This window comes from Triticum dicoccoides, chromosome 7B, assembly GCF_002162155.2.
Source record: "Triticum dicoccoides isolate Atlit2015 ecotype Zavitan chromosome 7B, WEW_v2.0, whole genome shotgun sequence".
NCBI classification, from domain to species: Eukaryota; Viridiplantae; Streptophyta; class Magnoliopsida; order Poales; family Poaceae; genus Triticum; species Triticum dicoccoides.
This window is the reverse complement of record NC_041393.1, coordinates 26,055,424-26,074,617: the sequence shown is the minus strand read 5'-3', so window position 1 is coordinate 26,074,617 and position 19,194 is coordinate 26,055,424.

The window sequence follows — 19,194 nt, the reverse complement described above, 5'->3', positions numbered from 1 at the left end:
CAACCACTGAAATGCTGACGCGTGGATGCCTTTTGGTCCCGTGCTTGGTCGACGCTACGTACTATATACATATAGCCCTCGACACGCTAGCTAGTAAGAAAATGAAGGGAACCATTGAGTACAGAAGTTCGTCATGCATACGGTGCGAGACCGAGTACATCAGGAGAACGAACGGGTGGCTCAACTAAAGGCTCAACAGACGGCTCAGCTGGCGGCTAATCAAGATATCCCAGAGTATCCAACAACTTCTATTGAGATGGGAGTCGCCACTAGAACCGGTGGTGTTCCTTGTCTGGTTCCGGCTTTACGTAATGTGCGGTTGCCCAAAGACTTCAAGGGACCTCGAAAGGTGCCGAATTACACGGCCGACTTACAGCCCGCAACATGGATTGAGAGTTATGAGATGACCATGGAGCTGTTGGAAGTTAGTGATGCAGCGATGGCTAAATATTTCACCATGATGCTAGATGGAACGGCCCGGTTTTGGTTAAAGGGCCTGCCACCCAATTCCATTGGTTCATGGGGCGAGTTAAAGGTCCGGTTCATCCAGAACTTCAAAGACACCTGTAAGCAATCTATGACGGTCATGGACTTGACAAATTGTAAACAGGGGGAAGGTGAATCTACCACCCATTGGGTACGCCGGGTCAAGGAGATAATTTATTCATCTGATAAGATGGATGCCGGTACTGTAGTCCTTATATTGGAAAAGAATTGCAGCTTCAAGCCACTGAGGCAGAAGTTAGGGCGCCTTAAACGTGGCTACAAGGATATGGGTACACTAATGGCAACTCTGGTCAAGTATGCTGATTCTGATAGTACCAAGGATCCCGGGTCTGACGATGAAAAGGCAGGGAAGGGAAAACAGAACAAGAGTAGAAAGGGCCAACAGCACAACCCGGTGAACCATGGTGGCAATAAGCGTAAGGCGGACGACAACCCAGAACTTGTGGCCAACGTTAATACACAGGGTAACAATCAGAGACATAAGGGTGGTGGAAACAACCAATAGGGACCGGATCATATCTGAATCCGGCTTTCCCTTTGGTCCGACTTATGATCATATCTGAATCTAGCTGTGATCACTTGGGGGCTTCTTGATCATATTTGAATCACAGCTTAACCCCTTTGGGTCTAACGTGGATCGTATTCGAAACAGCGTCATTAAACAACTTTTATGGTCACTTGGGGGCTTCCTGTTCAAAATAGGTCGTATTCGAACCAAAGAGAACATAGCTGTCGATACCCACTTGATCGGCATACTGCCAAACCTACTTGGGGGCTTCTTGATCATATTTGAATCACAGCTTGACCCCTTTGGGTCTGACGTGGATCATATTCGAATCAGCGTCATTAAACAATTTTTATGGTCACTTGGGGGCTTCCTGTTCAAACATAGGTCGTATTCGAACCAAAGAGAACATAGTTGTCGATACCCACTTGATCGGCATCGCCAAAGCCACTGGGGGCTATATGATCGTATCCGAATCTTACCTTAACCCCTTTGGAACGGTTCTCTAGTCGTATTCGAATCAGGAGCCTGTGAACATTGCTTTAACTATATTTGAACCTTCTTGAGGAGATGAGTCTTGGCCCTTCCAGTTCAGTATTGACTACCCCAAGTCCTACAAGTTCCAGGTACATATGAACCGGGAAGGTTACCAAAGGGTTCGCAGGTATGCTATTGTGAGTATAAGTAATCATAAATCGGTCTGTACATGATGTTTTTTGTACTATGTTCCGGGTTATCAATACTTTATAAACCCCTGGAGCAGTAAACCACCCAAGAAAGTTTTGTTTGCTTTATGTGCAGAGTAAGGCAGGAAAATTTAACTTCAAGGGGGCAAATGATCAACATAAGCTGGGAAATATAGGCTAATGACGGCTTACGAAATTGTTAAGCGCCATAAACATGCGCGAAGGCATGGCAAACATTGAGAAGTTTTTACAAGACTCCCCGAGTCTGAATAAGTGAAGCATCGTTTGGGCAAAAGGTAAGATGCCTGGCAGCTCACTCCTTTGGCGGGCTTGATGGCTCTGGGTTATCCTTCTCCACCTCTCCGTCGGTTGCTTTGTCCTGGAAGGTGGACGAGGCCCAGTCAATGCCGCTTAAGGCTTCAAATTCAGCCTCATCATCTATTAAACCGGCCGGGTCCACTTCAGGGGCAAAGGTATGCTTACGCGTTGGAGGGATCAGGCTGATTTGATCATATGGAGCGTTTGGGATTCTCTGGTTTTCACTGTCATAAGCCGGTGCATACTTGCTAAGATCTGTGTCGTTTCCAATAAGGGTCACCACGGGACGTATGGCTTTGACACAGGCGTTGAAGTCATGGTCGTCAAAGGCAGTACCATCCTCCTTCAGACTTGGGTATCCAAGGGCAAGGTCGGCCGGGTCTAGTTCTGGGAGCCATGCTTTAGCCCGACTCAATGCGGCTACGGCTCCGGCTCTTGAGGACGCCCGCCTTAGATCTTGGATCCGCTGAGGAAGAAAAGCGAGGCTCTTCAATATGTCTTGCAGAAGGCGGGGATTTGGAATTGATAAAGCTACAATCGCCAAGGCACGTTGTGACCCGGTGTACAGCTGCTCCACAAGGGTGTAAACTACCTTGAGCTTGATCAGCATGTTTTGCTTGAGGTTGGTACTCCTGGGGCCTGTATGGTCACAAGCATAACAATAAGCCGGAGATAATCATCACAATAAATCCTTGGAAGATTACAATGTTTAAGGTTTTTTGGAGGGACTTACCGAAGATGGCTGAGACCATTTGGGATATCTGCCGCTTTAAGTCGGACAGTTCGGTTGTTGCCTCTGCAAGAGATGCTTCTGCCGTTTCGGCCCGAGTCACTAATGAAGCCATCTCATCAACCCAAGCTTTTTTCTCCGACTCGAAATTTTTCTTCAATTTCTCTTGTTCAGAGATGTTGAATTCAAACTTGGAGTTTGCTTTTTGAGTTTCAAGCTCTTGAAGCTTCAGCTGGCTCTTCAGGTCAGCAATCTCCGATTCAAATTGACTTATGGTAGCCTGTATTGGCACAAAATTATGGTAAGGATCATGATAAGGTAACAGTCAAGTCCCAAACACTTTACAAGTAAAGATATTTGGTACTTGGGGGCTAATGTGTGCTTAAAGAATTTTTTAACTTATTTTCCAAGCCATATATACTAAAGTCTCAAGCATTTTACAAGTAAAGATACTTGACACTTGGGGACTAATGTGTCAGTTCAAAGTTTCATGCTATCACCGGGTTAAATGTATTTACTTTAAACCGGACATACTACCAGTAAGCAGATTTTTAAGTCTACAGCATATTCATTCATAAGCAATAGACTTGGGGGCTGGTACAGTAAGTAAGGTTCACGAAAAGCTAAAGTTATACCTCGGATTTATGCTGTATTTGCTTCACCATGTCAATTTCCAGGTCACGGCTATTGTGCACTTGGTTCAGATAGCCCGAGACTATATCACCAATGCTTAGGTGAGTATAATCAGTGATGTCCTGTTTGGCTTTATGATGTTGAGCAAACTCCTCCTTGGCAGTGCATTGAGCAAGAACAGTAGGCTGGCCCGGCGCAACATATTGGCTTTTCAGAAACTCAACTTCCGGATCAGTCGTCTTGGCCGGGCTAGGAATTTCCGGGTTGTCAGAATTGTGGACAACGTCTTCTGCAGGCGGGTCATAGGTTGACACCGGAATATCAAGAGCCGGTTCAGGTGGTGGCTGATGAGCGGAGCCATCGGGAACAGATGAGTCAGTTGCCAGTTCAGGGACCACCGGGTCTTGGGACGGCTTATTCTTCTTTGCCCTCTTGCTAGGTTTCACTTGCAGGCTGTCAATCAAAGTGGAAGGATGAGTATCAACGTATAAGTATGGAAAGACTTAAAGTAAGAAAGGTTGCATTACCCGGGAGCTGTTCTCAAAACCGGCATGTTTGATTGCATCGACTCGTCGGAAGACGGAGAAGCATCCTGATAATTGGAGTCAGATGAATTGAGAGGTTGGCGAATTAGACCCGCCAAAGGAAAAGCAGAATGTAAATCGGAGGTAACCTCGGTTTGACGGTTCCTGGTTACATCAGGTAAGCCGGGGGAGAGTTCGCCATCTTGAGTGGCCCGAGTTTGCCTCCGGTTCTCAAGTTGTTGTTGCTTCAAAAGAAATTGAGGATCTTGGTAAGCTAGAGGATGTGAAAATCTTACTTTCCGGGTCACCCTTTGGAGTTTTTGTGTTGGCAAAGGCTCTGAGTCGGAAGAGATTATAGTTACCTCTTCTTCTTTGGTTGCTCGACTGTTCCCCGTATCCTCCTGAAGGGATAAAATGTCAAACAGGTGATAAGAAGGGACTTAAGAAAAATTAAAGATTACCTCTTCCTCATCTGAAGAGCTATCCTCCAATCTGAGTAAGTCGGAGGCGCTGGGTTTTTTCTTCTTTGAGGTTCCTACCTTGGCGGCTTTCCTTTCAGCTTTTTTGGTCGTCCTAGCTTGTTTGGCCGCTTCATGATCATATTTGGCTTTCCAGAAGTTATCACCGGCCTATGGAAAAGGTAAAGGAATTATGAGTATCAAAAAAACGTATAGTATAGCAATAAGTATTTGTTACGATTGATAACTTACTGCGGGGGCCAGGTTATTCTTGCAAAATGGAAGTAAGCCGAAGGCGTTGCTCGTCACAGTGCCTTCCTTTAGCAGTGACTGGGTCGTAGCATCCACTACATCATCTGGTAGGTCGTCAGGGCTATGGCGTAACGGATCATTCTTTTCGCCTGTATAAGTACACATTAAGCCGGGACGGCGGCTTAATGGAAGTATTCGCCAAGAGACCCAGACTCGGACCAGGTCGATGCCATTTAAACCATTTCCCAAGAGAGCTTTAATTTTCTTGATGGTGGAATTGAGAGGCACGCGTTCAAGGGTTGTCAGCTTGTCTGGTAGCGGATGGTTAGACTCAAGGCGGAGGGCGCGAAAGCCGGGCAGAGGTTTTTCATCAGCCGGAGAAGTGTCCTGACAATAGAACCACGTTTGGTTCCAAGACTTGGGGTGACTCGGCAACTCAGCATAAGGGAAAAGACAGTCTCTCCGTCACTGGATTGAGATGCCGCCAAGCTCAAGACTGGGCCCATTCACACGTTCATTTTGTCGGTTCATGTAAAAACGTTCCCTGAACAATAGCAGACTTGGCTCTTCGCCCAGGTACACCTCGCAGAAGACTTGAAAATTACAAATATTTGACACGGAATTGGGTCCAATGTCTTGAGGTCTAAGGTCAAAGAAATTCAAAACCTCCCTGAAGAATTTTGAGCCGGGAGGAGCAAATCCACGGTTCATATGATCCGTAAAAAATTATTACTTCCCCTGCTTTGGGTAAGGCTTTTCTTTAGATGGGTCAGGGGCACGGTAAGACATGACATCCTTTTTTGGCAGATGTCCAGACTTCACAAACTCAGCTAGTTTGCTATTGGTAACTATGGATGGAACCCAATTGCAAGTTACAAAGGCCTTGGTAGCCTTAGGAGCCATCACAGCAATTGGCCTATGGAAAAACAAGAACATTCGGTTCAATTTTAACCCGGGAGAAAGATCCTAATTATTCAAAGTGGCGGCTTAATGAGGGGCCTAATGATATAAGGATGACTATGCAAACAATATTTAAGCCACTACAGCTCTGTTTCAGGGCATTTACCAGAAGAGGTTTCCGGGTGATGAAAACAAGTTTTCACAGATAACAGTTATTACACTAGATCAGAATATTGCTCTAAAAAGAAAAAATTTCTAGACCTAGAAACAGGGCAGAGAAGCTCGTACACTCGAAGAAGGTTTCCAAACAAGGGAAATGAGATCTATTTCTATGCAAGGTCAACACAAACAAGTACCGCAGCAGTTTTACATAGTTTTCACGATCTAAGCAGGGCATTGGAGATAAGAACTAGCGAGGGTTTGCGTCAGGTAGTGATGAACGCCGACAAACTCAACAAAGTCCTAATGCAGATCTGAGAAGGGGGGCGAAAGGAACTCATGGATGCGGATGAGCTGCGGAGGAACGCTGTTGATCTCTGGTCAGAGTTAGGTTGATGCAGCGGCCTGAGTCGGTGAAGACGAGGGGTTCGACAGTGGCGGCGGCAGAGCTTGGGATGAGGCAAGAGGAAGAAGACGACTGGGGGCAAGACCTAGGTCGCCCTATTTATAAGAGAAGATTGACCGAGAGGGCGCAAAAAACAAGGAGATAACATTTATTATCCAGCGGCTCTGGCGCCTCGATTCTCGGGATGGTCAGTAAAGACAGAGATCCGTTGAAAGATTCGACGGAATAGAAAATTAATTAAAAAAAGGATGACGTCACACCGGGTTAAGACGGATCCAGAAGATGATGTCATGGCGGGTTAAAGAAAACCCTCTGAATAGCCAGAAGATTGAAGATTTATTCTTTGAAAATAGTTTTTAGATTGACATGAACAGGTTCAAATCAATCGGGGGCCTAATGTTGGGAATATAACTATTTGTGTAAGCCGCCCAGGAGGGGTCGAGTTACGCAAAGAGACTCATCAGAGAGAAGCCCAAGGCCAAGCATAAAGATAGCGGTTCAAGAAGGGCTTAAGGCCCACTGGCGACTTAAGGCCCGTTGTAGTAAACCGCTGTACTAATATTACTTGTATCATAAGGTAGACTTAACTAGTCACCGAGCCGGACATTGTTTATAAGCCGGCCGGGACTCTATAAGCCGTAGGGCGTCCACCCGTGTATATAAGGGGACGACCCGCTGGCGGCTTAGGGCAAGAAACAACTCATCGAGAACCAGGCATAGCGTGTCTCGCTCCCTGGTCATCGAAACATCAATACCAACCCAACTAGATGTAGGCCTTACCTTCAGCGTAAGGGGCCGAACTAGTATAAACCCTCTCGTGTCCTTTGTTCCGATTTAACCCCTTCAAGCTTCCTAGTTGCGATGGATCCACAACTAAGTCCTTTCATGAGGACATCTGACGTGACAATTCCACGACACTACCGCCATACTAAGAAAAATAACATGCATAAAAGATAAACATCATATGCAATCAAAATATGTGACAGGATATGGCCATCATCATCTTGTGCTTTTGATCTCCATCACCAAAGCAACGTTATGACCTCCATCGTCACTAGCTTAACACCTTGACGTCCATCGTAGCATCGTGGTCGTCTCGCCAACTATTGCTTCTACAACTATCGCTAACGCTTAGTGTTAAAGTAAAGCAATTACATGGTGTTTGTATTTCGTACAATAAAGCGACAACCATATGGCTCCTGCCAGTTGCCGATAACTTTTACAAAACATGATCATCTCATACAACAACGTATATCACATCATGTCTTGACCATATCACATCACAACATGCCCCTCAAAAACAAGTTAGACGTACTCTACTTTGTTGTTGCAAGTTTTACGTGGCTGCTACGGGCTTCTAGCATGAACCGTACTTACCTACGGCACAAAAAACACAACGGTGATTTATCAAGTTTGCTGTTTTAACCTTCACAAGGACCGTCCGCAGTCAAATTCGATTCAATTAAAGTTGGAGAAACAGACACCCGCCAGCCACCTTTATGCAAAACTAGTTGCATGTCTGTCGGTGGAACTGGTCTCATGAACGTGGTCATGTAAGGTTGGTCCGGGCCGCTTCATCCAACAATACCGCCGAATCAAAATAAGACGTTGGTGGCAAGCAATATGACGATCACCGCCCACAACATTTTATGTTCTACTCGTGCATATCATCTACGCATAGACCTGGCTCTGATACCACTGTTGGGAAACGTAGCATGCAATTTTAAAAAAAAAATATGCTCACGCAAGATCTAGTAGAGGGTCGAAGGAGTAGATGAGTTCCGTCAGCACGACGGTGTGGTGACGGTGATGGTGATGTGATCCGCGCAGGGCTGCGCCTAAGCACTACGACAATATGACTGGAGGAGTAAATGGTGGAGGGGGCACGCACACGGCTAAGAACAATTGATGTGCCTTGAGGTGCCTCCATTTTCGGTGTCAAAACTGGCAGATCTCGGGTAGGGGGTCCCGAACTGTGTTTCTAAGGATAATGGTAACAGGAGGCGGGGGACACAATGTTTACCCAGGTTCGGCCCTCTCTATGGAGGTAATACCCTACTTCCTACTTGATTGATCTTGATGATATGAGTATTACAAGAGTTGATCTACCACGAGATCGTAGAGGCTAAACCCTAGAGGCTAGCCTATGATTATGAGTTGTATATCCCCAATCGACTAGCCTGGCCCTGGTTTATGTAATGCACCAGAGGCCTAGGATAACAAAAGTCCTAGCCGAATACGCCGGCGGGGAGGAGTCCTTGTCTTGATCACCAAGTCTTGTGGAATCTTCCTTGTATGCGGCAACTGTCCAAACTGGCCCATGAGTATACGGCCATGGGGGTCCTTGGCCCAATCTATCAGATCAGGAGACGACGTGGTGAGTACCCCCTAGTCCAGGACACCGTCAATATCCCGCTGAACCGGTCTTCAAGTTGGGGACGCTCCTCGATTCTTCCGAACTGTTCTTCATTTTCGGTCGTCGGTCTTGAAAACTGGTTCAACAAATCTTCTCATCTTCGATCTTAAGGATTGCCAAAGCGCATCCGAAGAGTTTACACGTTGGGTATCCGAGGAGCCCCTTTAAGTTTCTGGCTTTTATCAATGCCTTGTTATTTTTATGCCACACCTCGGGTTTGAAGTTGTTCCCGGGCGGCATTGTCCTCTTGCGTCCGAGCTCTAACGCCGGACTATATTCGAGGTATCTTTTGCAGCTGAGCACCAATGTCGGGCTGTATCCAAGCTCCAACACCGGACTGTATCCGAGCTCCAACGCAGGACTATATCCAAGCTCCAATGCCGGACTGTATCTGAGGTGTCATAGATCACCTTGGTTCTAAAAAGTTGAAGGAGTTTAGCCATGCTTAATGCCGGAAATGCCCTCTATGGAGCCAGCCACTGGCGCCCGAGCTTTATGCTGGACTACTTCCAAGGTGGTGCACCACCCCGACTGCGGGCTGATTTTTTGTAAATATTTTTGACTGGTGCAATTTATTCTCTGCCGAGATATATAGCCAGTATATGTATATCCAGTAGCCCTCAAGGTGTGTGTTAGTCTAAAACCCAAGATGCACCTGAAGGAAAACATGAAACCGTTGTTCCTAGTAGCCCCTGAGACTCAGGTCGATGCACAAAATCGGCGATGAGGATCAACTCCTAGCTCGGCAGCATACGTAGGAATAAAAACGCAGTGTAATATATTAAAGATAATAATGATCGGCAAACGGGGCCTTGAGAGAGGGTCTTGAGAAGTTGCCGCAATATATTAGCTTGATGCCAGATAGGTTCAGCTGGTACCTATTGTTATCCGAAGACGCGTTTGCCCATAGTTCGGTCATGCCGAACACTGAGTACTTTGAACTTTGTACATTGAATAGGCAATGCAGTAGCCCCCGAGCCACTGGTCGGGTGGCAACACCAGATCAGGGGATCGATGTGCCCCTTTAATATTTATAAATAATGAGCATGAAGCCCAGTAGCCCTCGAGCCTTGATGCGGGCACGGGTGGCCGAATTAAGGATCGATATCCATAGTATAATCACAAATTATGTGTAATGACTCTATGTATCCAAGTACTTTACATCATTAGTGCTCGGATCCGCATTGTACAAAAGTTTGTTGACCGACCATCGGCTTCAACCTCTTCGGACAGTAGCTGAGGAGTATTTTCCTACTTTATGAAGCTGTTATAAGGGCAAAGATTTATGAAAACAAGGCAATCCGGCCATATGGTTTTATGAACAAAGGTACACGAAGAGATATGTTATATTACGTAATGTAAGAAACATCTTCCAAGGAAAATAGTCCCGCTATCGGTTCCTTTATTTGGGTCGTCATGCTTATCATGATCATGAAACCTCACCTCCGGTCAATGTGGGAGGAAAATATTAAGGATTTAGTTCGGGGAAAGTTCCCGAACTCTATGTTATTAATGAACCAAAATTTTCACTTTCGTCGTTTCCGACCAATGTGATCATTTAAGATTGCTAGCTTTCGGCTTCACCCAGTCTGAGGTACTTACTCGAATGACCCAGTAGTAACAATCATAGAGGTGCTCCCTTTACCACCTAGCCGAACAATTGGGAACGTAGGGGTAAGCACAGGAGCCAGGCAACCCAGTTGGGCCAAAATCTTAAGTCAAATTGATGCATATTTATGGCTTTATAATGATGATTACGGAAGGCGATGCTTGTATATTAAATACAAATGTTGATGATATGTTTATTTTGACTCCGTTGCGACTGTTTATCAGTTGAAAGTGGCCCATCGTCGGCTTCTACCCCTTTGTAGATACTATGCAGGGTGTTTCCGTAATAACAAGGCAACCCTTAGCCGACGTCTCGGTGCCCAAAGGCGGTTGTGTTAGCGGGAACGAGGCAATCAGATATGCGGGCTTTATAACTTTCACTTAGTCATAGGAGCTTTAAATTGGGGAGGCTAGCTACGAGCCCCCGGTTAGTGTTCGGCGACAGCCGAGGTCAAGCCATAAACACTTCGGCCAATGTTATGAATGGCCCATCATTTATCATAGTCATCGGATCGCTGACCAGTTTACGCTTATTGTGACAGTCAGTTTTTGACTTTCTTCACTGAGGTGCTTAACCATGCGAGCTGGAAGCACAATCGCAGTGGTTCTCCCTTTGCACACCTAGCCGAACAAAGCGGAACGTAGGAGGAAAGCACAGGAGCCAGGCGACCCAACTATTGACCAAAGACACAATTTGAAACCAATGCATATATAGCAATATCCGAGAATGTTTTTGCCGAATCCCTAAAGGTGTCTGGTGTTGCACCGCGAGACTTGTGCTGGAAACACACAAATAGTCTAAAAGTGCCATAAGCTTTGGAAAACCAAAAAAACAGTAAAAACTTGACATCCGAATAAGATCAAGTGTTCGGTGCCAATTCAAAAACTGGAAAAAAAATTGTGCTTCTGTCGTGCTTCAACATGACACATCCGATCTCAAGACTTCACGCGGGTCAGCCCTTTGCGACAACCAAGAAGGAAACGCATTTACTATAAAATAGCTCATATAAATTTTAAGAGCCCCCAAGTGACTTGGGTAAAAGAATTTTATGTATGATGATTGTATGTATCGAAGTACTTATATCACATATGTGTTCACCCGAACTTTGAACGCGTCTTAATCGACCGTCGGCTTCTCCCTCTTCGGTTAAGGACCGAAAAGTGTTATGTACTCCACCTGTCAAGAATATCGACGGTGTTTCCGATAACCAGGCAATCAGGCCATAAGGTTGTAACAGACAAAGTGCGCTCAGGGAACTTATGCTATAATACTAATGAAGTGTAAGAAACATCTTCGAAGAAAATAGTACCTCCACCGATACCTTTCTTTGGTTGCTCATTGTTACTATGAGACTTGTGCAATAATTTTTTGTACATGAGTTCCTTGTGTGTCGACCATGATTGAAAACAATAAGAGCGCTAACTTTCGGCTTCACCCAGTCTGAGGTCCGAGCTGGGATGACCCGTTCATGACAATTGTAGAGGTGCTCCCTTTACTCCCTAGCCGAACAATCGGGAACATAGGGGTAAGCACAGGAGCAAGGCAACCCAGCTTGCAGAACAACTTAAGTCAATATGGTGAATATTGTGGCGTAATACACGAACAAGGAACGAAGTCGTACAAGTATAATCATATGCAAGAGGAAAGGCTTCATAAAGGAAGACCCCCAAGTAAACGAGGTATTCGAATTTGTGTGTCACGAACAAAGTTATGACAAGGAATTTTTCTCAAACAACTGTTTGCCAAAAAAAGTATAATGCTTGTCGCACCGAACAAAATTTAAACTGAAAGTTTCTGAGCATGAAAGCGACTTAGCTAGTTAATGTGTTCGGCATTGATAACGCGGTCCGAGCTTGATGCGGGACGAGGTTCCAGCCCCTAGGTCGGTCCCAAGGTGGCCGAGCAGAGAGTTCGGCACTCCGAGAAGATGAAGCCCCCAGTCCAGCCGCGGTAATGGAGCAGGTCGTCGCGCCAAGGCGACAACACAATTCGGTCGACGGAGGCGACAGTGCGGCTCAGTCTGAGCCGATTGGCTGCACAGATAAAATAGTGCAAACCAAAAGTAATGACAAATAAAGATAATAATGTATATTAAAAAATTCTTCTACTTATTTAATACAAGTGAAGTAAATAATGAAGGAGATATGGCCTGACCATCGAGGTCAATGTCGATGCAGGGCGTCGGGGTGATGTGGTAAAGGCGCGACAAAGCCCGAATTTACAGGCCGGTCCGAGTTCCGGTTACGGCGTTCGCCGAACTATGTACGAAAATTGTCCGAATCACCACGCGACCGTTGTTAATGCGGCCCCATTTGATAGACATGTGTATAGATGATGGAACAAAGCAGAGTAATAATTCCTTGGGAAAAATAAACTCAATCAAGCAAAAATTGCTAGGATTAATAGCACCTAGTTTATTTGTTGTAGTTGTCTGAAGAAAGGTTACTCCCAAAATTGGGACTCGATCCACAGACCCATTGCCTGATGGGTGATGAAGCGAAGGCATGGTGATGGTGGCAAAGGTTGGCTTGCCGAGGCAAAGCTCGTGGTCCAGCTAATGTGATGAAGCTGGTCGGCTAGTGACGCCGAGGTCTCCGAAGTAAGTTGATGAAAAGGTGGCGAAGCCCTCGGCCTAGCTGAGGTGACGAAGCAGGTCGATAAGGAGACATTGCAGCTTCCATGTCAGCCGAGGTGTTGTAGTAGTTCAGCGTGATGGACATCGGCTTGAAGAAGCAATAGTGCGGTCGTGCCGACGCAGGTCATAACTTGTGACGCGGTCAAAGCCGGCTTGATGAAGTAACCACGCGGCGATGTGGTGTGCCCGCTCCGTGTAATCCATGGGGTGGCGATGTTGGTGATAATTTATCCTTCTCGATTCCGCACTCTTGTTCGGCTCGCCGATATGATGATCCGAAGAAGTTGAGCCCAGCTCAGCAAAGCAGCGACATGTCTAGCGCAGGTCGGCCGTCGTGGAGCAATGTTGTCGTGCTAGTTTGACATCGGTGCGATGGTGAAGATCGTATTGTAAAAATACTTTTAGTATTAGTGGGATGTGTTTGAGAATAAAACACAATACCCCGTACAAAAACTTCCTTCAAAAAGGATGTTCGAAATCCTGTTCATAAAGAAGATGAACTCGGGTCAGATTCGTTCTCGCGCAGAAAACTGATCCAAAAAGTAATATACTAATCGGAAGGTTCCTGGAGTTTGGACGGTCGGATCGAGCTGAATTTTTGAGATGTGGTAGATATGGGAATTCCGCAGCAGATGAACGGTTGGATCTTCCAAAGGACCTTCGAGCTGGGCTCTGGAGACCACGCTCTAAACTCGTCTAGATTCCCGTCCAGATTTGACAGGGCTCCGGTATATTGGAGATTGCCAGAGATTCCTCCATCGGAACTCGATAAAATTTTGCAGGGTTGTTGTAGACTCAATTCCGCACGATCGCACTGAACAATCGTTAAAATGACACTCGAGGAGGCGGTGGCGGCGGATACAAGTTCGTTGTCCAGAAAAATAGCACGGTCTCCCGGGGGCAATATTGACGTTGAACCCCCGAGCTCCGAGGATAATATCTCCATGATCATGATAGAGATCGGAGTTGATGTTGATGAAGGCCCTCATCCGAACATAACGATCGGAGGTAGGGCGTAGTCCTTGGTTAAGCCAAGGTGACCAGTCGAGCCGGTGATGAAGAAGTCGATGTCGCAGTTGATCTGCAGTCGAGCCAATTATCTTTTTGCCGATCACACAGCGGAACTCTCAATGAAAGCACCAATGTCGGTGTCAAAACCGGCGGATCTCGGGTAGGGGGTCCCGAACTATGCGTCTAAGGATAATGGTAACAGGAGACGGGGGACACAATGTTTACCCAGGTTCGGGCCCTCTCTATGGAGGTAATACCCTACTTCCTGCTTGATTGATCTTGATGATATGAGTATTATAAGAGTTGATCTACCACGAGATCGTAGAGGCTAAACCCTAGAGGCTAGCCTATGATTATGATTGTTGTATATCCCCAATCGACTAGCTTGGCCCTGATTTATATAATACACCAGAGGCCTAGGATAACAAAAGTCCTAGCCAAATACGCCGGTGGGGAGGAGTCCTTGTCTTGATCACCAAGTCTTGTGGAATCTTTCTTGTATGCAGTAGTTGTCCGAACTGGCCCATGAGTATACGGCCATGGGGGTCCTCGGACCAATTTATCAGATCGGGAGACGACGTGGTGAGTACCCCCTAGTCCAGGACACCGTCACCCATCCCCGCATATAAAGGAGGAGAGGGGAGGAGGGCCGGCCTAGGTCGCGCGCCATGGGGGAATCCTACTAGGACTCCTAGTCCTTGTCGGCCCCCTTCCTTCTAACGGAGGGGGAAAGGGGGAAGGAGATGGAGAGGGAGAAGGAAAGGGGGGCTCACGCCCCCTCCCCTTGTCCAATTCAGACTCCCCATGGGGGGAGGCGCCACCTCCTCGTGGCCTGCCTTGCCTCTCCCCTATGGCCCATAAGGCCCATTGCTTCCCCCCGGGGGTTTCGGTAACCCCTCGGTACTCCGATAATTATCTGAAACACTCCGGAACCATTCCGGTGTCCGAATACCACTTTCCAATATATCAATCTTTATCTCTCGATCATTTTGAGACACCTCGTCATGTCCGTAATCTCATCCAGAACTCCGAACAACCTTCGGTCACCAAAACACATAACTCATATAATACATATCGTCATCGAACGTTAAGCGTGCGGACCCTGCGGGTTCGAGAACTATGTAGACATGATCGAGACACCTCTCCAGTCAATAACCAATAGCGGAACCTGGATCCTCATATTGGTTCCCACATATTCTACGAAGATCTTTATCAGTCGAACCGCAATGTCAACATACGTTATTCCCTTTGTCATCGGTATGTTACTTGTCCGAGATTCGATCATCGGTATCTTCATACCTAGTTCAATCTCGTTACCGGAAGGTCTCTTTACTCGTTCTGTAATGCATCATCCCGCAACTAACTCATTAGTCACATTGCTTGCAAGGCTTCATATGATGTGCATTACCGAGAGGGCCCAGAGATAGCTCTCCGATATTCGGAGTGACAAATCATAATCTTGATCTATGCCAACCCAACAAACACCTTCGGAGATACCTGTAGAGCATCTTTAAATCATCCAGTTACGTTGTGACGTTTAATACCACACAGGGCATTCCTCCGGTGTCTGGGAGTTGCATAATCTCATAGTCGGAGGAATATGTATTTGACATGAAGAAAGCAGTAGCAATAAAACTGAACGATCATTATGCTAAGCTAACGATGGGTCTTGTCCATCACATCATTCACTAATGATGTGATCCCGTTCATCAAACGATAACTCATGTCGATGGCTAGGAAACTTAACCATCTTTGATCAACGAGCTAGTCTAGTAGAGGCATACTAGAGACACGGTGTTTTGTCTATGTATTCGCACATGTATCAAGTTTCCGGTTAATACAATTCTAACATGAATAATAAACATTTATCATGATATAATAAAATATAAAATAATAACTTTATTATTGACTCTAGGGCATATTTCCTTCACCGGCCACCGGAGCATCCGCGATGGGAGGCGCGACCACGGGCTCATTGGCAGAGATGGGTGGGAAGAAAAACTTGACAACTGCTATGGAGAGATAGCAGCAGTTTCGCTTTGTACCGTTTATGGCTAGGACGCAGCGTTGCTGCTGCGCTGGGCTGGCGAACTACGGCTCTTCTTGATGTGAGGCTGCCTACGTCTTGCTATAAGCGAGACATTGGCGAGCCCGGCAGTAGCTCCATGTTCAATACCTTGGTAACTAAATTTCTATAATCTGACAACCAAGTGTATGTTGCCCCTACTAAAAAAAAGAAACTTGCAAAAATATCTCAACTTAGCTACTATTCCCTCTATCCCAAAATAAATGTTGTGGCTTTAGTTCAAATCACGGCACCTATTTTGGGACGCGGGGAGTAGTTTCAAATATCCCGTTGCAAGGTTACTCGATGAAAGAAGGTCGACACTCGGGTTAGTTAGCGGATGGAAAGATAATATATTCATTTCAATAAAAAAGAATCCTTGTGATATAATGCTTTTGATCACATTGGTATTTTCTTACATCCATGCATAAAAGGGAGAAGATGTCACATATATGTACAATATATAAAGCTACTAAGCTAGGACGCACCAGGTGCATCGGCCGTTGTAGCGGGGGAATCTTCATGGGACGACACGTGGTACAATTGAACACCGCACTGAAATAAATATTGACCGTATATTTATTTTAGTGTAGTACAATCGAAGTTGCTCGTATACATGAGCATAAAATCACTCCTATGAACACATGCATAACCTACCTCTATGAGCATCTCCGAGCGACTGATCCGGCACATCATCTTAAGATTGACAAAGTCGCCACAGATGCCTTCGTACAAGTCGCATAATTGAAAAGTGCACCAGAATAAATAGTGATCATATATTGTTTTCTTGAGAACAGTACAATCGAAGTCGCTCACATACACGAGCATACAATCACTCCTATGAGCGCACGCATGCACACCGTACCCCCCATGAGCATGTTCGAGAGACTTCAGGCACATAATCTTCAGATTGACAAAGTCGCCACAGACACCTTCATAATCGACGGGAACGTCTCCTCCCACTGCGCATCGCCAGAAAGCTTGAAATAAATTCAAGAAAATGCGAGCACCAATGTCAAGTCTGGTACTTGAACTCTGATGGACAGGGGATACCACTGTCCTTCTAACGATCCAACCACAGGCTGGTTCACAAATAGTGATCGTATATGATTGGTATCTTAGGTGAATAGTAAATTTGTATAAGCAGTACTTTGGATGACCAGTAATTGTATTTAACAATTGCAGATGTATGAATAGTGACTCATATGAATAGTACCACGAACAATACTTTCAACAAAAAAATATAAGCAGACTAAAAAAGATCCGGTAGTCGAAGAACTCTGCTGTTAATTAGTTCAATCATTAGGAGCAACGGTGTACATCAAGGTAGAGTAGGATTGGGCGAAATAGTGAGAATCGAATTCTGTGTCTCTCCTTCATATAGATAAAGTGGTAGAGCTCCTGATTATTGATTTGTTTCCGTTCCTAAAATATGTCTTCTTCGGTGGTGTCCATGGATGATTGCTTAGACCATATTTTTGATGCCATATTCTAGATCCCGTGGTAATTCAATTTCTATAATTTTATTTGAATGTTTAACAAGTATTATGTCCAGGTGCTTGATTCTTTGGAATCCCATTTGTTGAATGTTGTAGTGGAGATACCAGATAATGTCAACTTACAAATTATACAAGTTTGCCGAGATAAGCGAGGAAAATGTGGTTCTCTCTTTTGCTGATCACTTGGAAGCCATACAAGCATTCAAATATGCAAATAAAGGAGAAGCTCCCTATCCGAGTGGTCTGGCATATATTGCTTCACAGTTGATCTTCTGCAGTCAAATCTAAATGGTGCACAGTGATCAAAGGATTACAGTATGTATAAAAAGGCTTCCTCTTTTAAATCATTACAGCCAACTCGACCTCAAACCCATTGACATTCATTTTCTCATCTTAAAATAAGAAACAACATACATGCATACGCGAGATGAGGCACCAGCGCGGCGTGCTGCCGCGCCTTCCGCCTGCTAGTCCCATACTAAGACTAGGATGTGTCGCCACATCCTAGGCCAGTCCTTTTCTTCAGAGCACGATGAAAAATCCTATGACAAGAGAATGTATACATGAGTCTATTGCTCGTAATGGTTGTGTGCAAGATGAAAATCAAACTAGGGGACGTCGACAATAAGACCCTATAGCATAAATTAAAGGAAGAATTTGCTTGATTTCCTTCGAACGAAAAGAACAATCCAAATGCCCCCACTGCATCAATGGTTACATTCGGTCTGCAGTCTGAACTGCATGGCCAAGACAGTTGACAGGGGTGCCATCAACTTTTGTACTTCCTCCGACACTTGAACTAAAACCATCACACTTATTTTGAATTGGAGGAAGTACGTGCTATGGTGGCACACTGGCACGTCGCAATAATATAATCACAGGGTGAATTTTTCATCTCCAGGGCAAAAGGCTATCATCTCCTACTAGACAAATCTCTAACTCACCTTTTGGGGCTTCCACTCTTACATAAAGCTCTTGCTTTGACAAATCAAAATTGTGTGAGGTACCTGCTTGGTGGAGAACATATCCCAACATACCCATACGGCCGCATGCACGTCTCTGACTGGTGAGCTGCATATATCCTGCTTTCCACATTGCTGGCAAAGTTATCTGAGTGATATGTAAGCCATTACTACAATGCTTATTGCTCAATCATTCAGTCATCCGCGCGTTCCCACCAGTACCATCCATCGTTAGTGGAGCTTATTAATTAGCAACATATGACACCACACCACAGATTTGACAACGAAGTTTTTCTCTACGAGGAATTGATCGTCTACGACCAATACATGTAGTACGTACGATTATTGAGGTCGGTCCCAATACTCCACCCTGTATCGTCTCTTTACCACTGCACTGCTGTGACAGTGTAACTAAAGAATTGAGGGTCGCTCCGATAGTTAGAGCATCTACAGCCGGACTTTGCAAATCCAGCTCCTCAAACACCCGCAGACGCGACTGGACGCGTCCGCGGGCAGTGACTGGTCACGTCATAAATTAGCCACTGTGCATCTGAGTCTTTCATATGTCGATCCCTAAATTCATACAAAGCATGCAAAAAAATCCAATGTACTACATACTACATGCACAAGAAATCTTCGTCACCGGAGATGTCCACGACGACGGTGCCGGGCGCCGGCTGGAGCGGCGGGTAGGAGGGCTCCGGCTCATCCTCCTCCTACTCGACCTCATCCATGTAGGCGAGCATTTCCGCCTCCTCCGCGGCCTTTTGCGCCTCCATCTGCTGCCGACGACGGCATCTGGCCTCCGCAGCCGACTCCGGGCGGAGGGAATCTAGGATGGCCTACTGCTCCGCCTGCAGATCCGCGTCGCCATCGTCCCCCACATCCTCCTCCTCCACCTCCTCCTCCAACTCCTCCT